General features: G+C 37.5%; 1 long non-coding RNA gene across 1 annotated transcript; it reads left to right on the forward strand.

Annotated features, from left to right (window-relative positions):
- Positions 1-1491: 1491 nt before the first annotated feature.
- On the forward strand, positions 1492-3630 carry LOC131736697 (uncharacterized). Its single transcript, XR_009328301.1, has 3 exons — positions 1492-1609; positions 2525-2653; positions 2891-3630. It is a non-coding gene; the product is annotated as an uncharacterized LOC131736697 (long non-coding RNA).
- The last annotated feature ends 1803 nt before the right edge of the window (positions 3631-5433 follow it).

Here is a 5433-nt window from a genome sequence, read left to right on the forward strand (position 1 = left end):
TCTGAAAATGAAATTAAGAAGTTGTGAGCGATGGGGATATAAATAGGCCCAATTAATCCCACACCTGCCGCACACCTTCTGTGAATGATGCAATTGTCAGCAAATGATTTACTGACCATCCCAATATAATTTAGGAGCAAAAGAAACATCTGTAATTGGCGTAATTACTGGGATTAATTATAGCATTGTTTCTTTACCGAATATCTCAATCGTCCTGCCTGGGGACAGACGTGAAGTTATGTATATATACATTTAGTGTGCCCAATTATTTTACCCCCGATTTTCTCCCCAATTTGGAATGTCCAATTATTTTTTCTCCTCATCGCAGCAATTCCTTACACAGCTCAGGAGATCCAAAGGTTCAGTGGGTGTCCTCCGATCCCACAACCAAACTATTATCCTCTTTTACACCCAGGAACTCGAGAGCGGATGTCAGCGAGCTACTGACCTCTGGAGGACAAAGGCCAGCCCTGCAGGTGTCCGCTTTTGAGCTCACAGGGCGCCTGGCCAGCAGGGTTCACTGTAGCGCAATGAGGAGAAACAGTCCCTTTTGTTTTTGCTTCCCTAACCCACGGGAGTGCCAGAGCCAATGTTACGCTCCCTTTGGAATTCACAGCGAAGACCGACAACTTTGCACAGCCAGGACGCGAACCTGTGCTGTATGACCACACAACCACGCTTTTACCAGGTGAGCCACTCGAGGACCCCCTGATAGTGTTTTTGAGGTTAAGATTCATTTAAAAGTTATAACTAGCTCTTTATTTTATATATATATATATATATATATATATATATATATATATATATTGCACCAGGATGAGTGAACAAAAGGAAAAGTGAAACGAAGAAACTGTAAAAAATGACGACTGGACACCAACCACTAAAAGCTGGTAATTTTAAACTTTAAAGAGATAGTTTATACCCTCTAAGCGGGCAATTTCTAATCTCTTTATTCATGCCACTGTCTGGTGCTCCAAGGGAGACTACAGTTGGATTTTTATACCAGCTCTGTTATCCCCAGCTGGGGATGAAATCCATTGCGAAGGGGATGAAGTGGAGGTGGCTGTACACACACACACACACAATTTGTTACAAACTGTTTATCCAATTGACAGGAAACTTAGCATCAACATTATAGAGTATACATTAATGATAATATACAAGATTGTGAATGTCACACAGTTTTACATACATCTGGATAATCCCTCATCAGACTGTGATTAAACATTTCATTGCTAATTCTTATTCTATCCTGTACATACTGTTGATATGTCATGTTCATCGTTTAGAGTTTACGTGGCAGGAGATGTATATGTATACATAAGCATAGGCAAATTGTAAGCATGGCAAATTCTTTGTTGAGATTTAGTAATGTCTTTCTCAAAGAGACCCAAGTGTAAATGTTTGTCGTAAGCACCATGGATAATAGCATTTACATAATGTCCCGTGACAAGAAATTACATCTAAAATACAAATGTATTTTTTTCAGATTTGTAAAAAAAGACCTGCTTCTCCTGGTGTTGTATCCTTGCTGGACGGAGATGGTGAAGATGCTGGAGGCGGCCAAGCCAGCACAGTATGGGGTAGATTTGACAAGGGACAAGAAAAGGTAATTAGAATTACAACGTGATGTTTAGGAACCCGCATTAGAGAGACAGATAGATTCAAATTATTATTTTTCTCTGTCCCCTTACATTTGTATGCTGTTTGAAATCATATTTTTGTAATAATCTGTGTTCAGGATATGCCATAGACCTAGGTTAGATGAGCCAAAATGTCTTTATATCAGTAGTAACTGTGTATAGCCAGGTATACAATCGGAAACTTAATTCACTTTTGAGTTATTGTCTATGTTTGGTACACAGCTTATCTTCCTGATTTTATTTTTATTTTTTTTAACTTAGGTTCCATTACCAGTGCTGTCCCATAAAAATAAACCATTTTCCTGCCACATTGTTTCACCCTCTGGACATATCAATGATTCAGATCTTTTACACATATCCATCTTATATGGATGTTTTGTGTTTTGTTTATAAAAAATGTGTAAATGTGTAAAGGATTAGGGGTTGTGGTGTTTGTCTGAAGTAAGAGAGTGGTGGTGTAACATCAAATCATTTGCAGCACGAATAAGTCACAGTCACTGGCCATGTCATGCACACTTATTTCTAACTCATTGGTTGATCGAAAATAAGTTTAACATGCAATGGAGTAGTTCATTGGTTTTATACGCTCCCTTTAAAGATGTAATAAACAATCTCATCCAGTGGGATCTCTTTTCAGAGTGTGCAGTAGCAGAAGGGGATTGTGGGAATGTGTGGAGCTAAGGAAGGTAGAAGGAGATGCGCAGTAGAAACCCTGGGATATGTTTACACAATGAACTAATTTGTGGATGAATATCGTTGGTGTTAATTAAAGTTAATAAGACAAAATATTTTAGTGTAAAATTATTCTTGATGGTGGGGTACTGCCTTTTTTTAATTTTTACAGAGATGTCATTTTTTAAATCTTATTGCTATCTTACCAGAAGGCCACCTCCCCTCCAGACATTCCGATCAGAGAAAAGAGACAATTTGAAGCCAACCCAAAGAGACGTCCAAGACCTTGTCTGGGCTGCCTATCTGTAATATCAGCTAAAAAGGAGGCTCCTGTAACAGTAAGTTATCTTTCCTGTAGCCATTCCCTAGACTGCAGTGTTATGTGGCACTTCATTACCAAATCAATCAGAAAACATGTCACCTTCAGTTAGTCCATTTTTTTAAATTTGTTTTTTAAAAATCAATTAAAAGATATTTAAACTTGTCAGTTTTTGTTTACATTGCATTATTTTGGAACTCTTAATACAATTATTGATAATAGAAACAACTTTGCAAATGCCATTACTATTTTTCAGATTCCTAGGATGAAACCGTTGGCCATAGCAACAGGAAAAACTGATTTAGCACACTTTGAAAAACAATATTGAAAATATTAAAACAATCAGCTCTATCACAATGACCTCAGTGAAACCCAGCGTGGTTGCGGGATGATACAAAATCCATTGTAATGAACAATAAGTGAAATGCCGGGGGTCCCGAGTGGCGCATCCAGTAAAGGCACTCCACGTGCAGTGCAGGATGTGCCCTATAGTCTGGACATCGCGAGTTCGAGTCCAGGCTATTCCTTTGCCGACCGAGGATGGGAGCTCCCAGGGGGCGGCGCTCAATTGGCCCACGCTTCGGAGGACAGCGTGTGTTTGTCTTCGCCCTCCAGAGTCAGCCCTGGGGTGGTAGCGGTGAGCTGAGCATAATAAAATAATTGGCCATTCCAAATTGGGGAGAAAATAATAAAAAATAATTGGCAACGACTAAATTTATAAAAAAAAAAAAAAAAAAAGTGAAATGCTTCAGTTTTTACAAGCTTGATTAATATGCCCCTATTTACCAGATAGAGGGGTCTACTATTCAATGGTTCTATAGAATGTTGACACACGCTGATGAAAAAATAGCACCATCTAGATTTCTTCCTTATCAAGCAACTAAATCGGACACCATATATCTTGTGATCGTAGCAGATTTTGCCCATTTTGAGGATAAGTGATACCAAACATTAAACAAACTACATGGGAAGTTTTATTAAAAGGATTCTCCCCTTTCCCCAGCATACAGCTGATCCTGTCCTAATGTGAAGGTGGATCCAACAAGTGACGTCGTGATCCTGCCAGTCGAAGTGCAGAAAAATCACAGTCAAATGCATGTTGGCCTGATAACCAAATATTGTTCTTTTTTTTTTTTTTTTTTTTTTTTTTAATCCTGCGCTAGTAAATCATGTATCTGTGTCAGGATAGCATATACAGCATGCTCATGCCTAAGTAAACAAACATTTTAAGAACATAAGAAAGTTTACAAACGAGAGGAGGCCATTCGGCCCATCTTGCTCTTTTGGTTGTTAGTAGCTTATTGATCCCAGAATCTCATCAAGCAGCTTCTTGAAGGATCCCAGGGTGTCGGCTTCAACAACATTACTGGGGAGCGGGTTCCAGACCCTCACAATTCTCTGTGTAGAAAAGTGCCTCCTATTTTCTGTTCTGAATGCCCCTTTATCTAATCTCCATTTGTGACTCCTGGTCCTTGTCGAAAAAGTCCCCTGGGTCGACATTGTCAATACCTTTTAGCATTTTGAATGCTTGAATCAGATCACCGCGTAGTCTTCTTTGTTCGAGACTGAATAGATTCAATTCTTTTAGCCTGTCTGCATACGACATGCCTTTTAAACCCGGGATAATTCTGGTCGCTCTTCTTTGCACTCTTTCTTGAGCAGCAATATCCTTTTTGTAACGAGGTGACCAGAACAATATTCTAGATGAGGTCTTACTAATGCATTGTAAAGTTTTAACATTACTTCCCTTGATTTAAATTCAACACTTATCACAATATATCCGAGCATCTTGTTGGCCTTTTTTTATAGCTTCCCCACATTGTCTAGATGAAGACATTTTAATAAAGAACAAAAATAAAAATCTCTTTGTTCTTGAGTTTATTTTGGTATCTTTTGAAATTGGTATTCTTCTTGTGTGTGTTTGTGTATATGCATGTGTGTGAAGGATGTGGGTTGGTGGGAGGGTGTTCATTTTAATGGATTTATGTCTTTTTAAGACAGAATGCTTTTGACAGCTGTTTTGTTGTGTTCACAAAGCTTTAACACTTGAATAAGTCCTTGAGAATTTCATGCAATCTTTTAAAGGTTTTCTGACCTGTAAATTAGTCCTACAACCACACAATGTCAGTGGAGTACACCTAATATGTGTAATTAACAATAATTAAACATTACCAATTTTGTCATGATGAATTAACACACAGAAAAGGCTAATGACTAATCAAGCTTTAAATCCAATTTCTTAAAGGCTTAAAAAAATTAGAGTGGTTATCTTCTTTCTTGGATTTGGGATTTCTATTATAATATTTTTATTTAAGTATTTCTTCAAGATATAGGCAGTGCCATTTACAGTGTGGCCCTGAATCTTGGATTACTAGCCTCCTTGAGGATCTTTAAAATACATATTCCTGCTCGAGCAATATTTTAAAAAAATATATCTCTGGTTGCAATTTGGTTTTTAACATCAGGGAAATGATTCATCTATATGCTAAGGGTTGCAACTTTAAGATCTCTTTTTTCAGTAATTTCAAATGTCTGTCTACTAAAGCCTTTCTATAATGTTCTAAAGATAAATGGCAGATTATGAAAAATATATTGTCGTCACAGTGCATGACTGCAAATGGGTACTGATGTACATTTTGTAATCTGGCACAGTCATGTTTTTTTTCTTTTTCTAAAACCAAAAGCCTTGATTGCCTCAATTTCTATAGCTATAATTACTCATTAGCCAATAGTTAATGTGTTAATAACTTATTTATTCTTTAGATCAGTTTATGGGGAATTTGTATTTGGTCATGTGGA

This window comes from Acipenser ruthenus, unplaced genomic scaffold, assembly GCF_902713425.1.
Source record: "Acipenser ruthenus unplaced genomic scaffold, fAciRut3.2 maternal haplotype, whole genome shotgun sequence".
In the NCBI taxonomy this organism is placed as follows: domain Eukaryota; kingdom Metazoa; phylum Chordata; class Actinopteri; order Acipenseriformes; family Acipenseridae; genus Acipenser; species Acipenser ruthenus.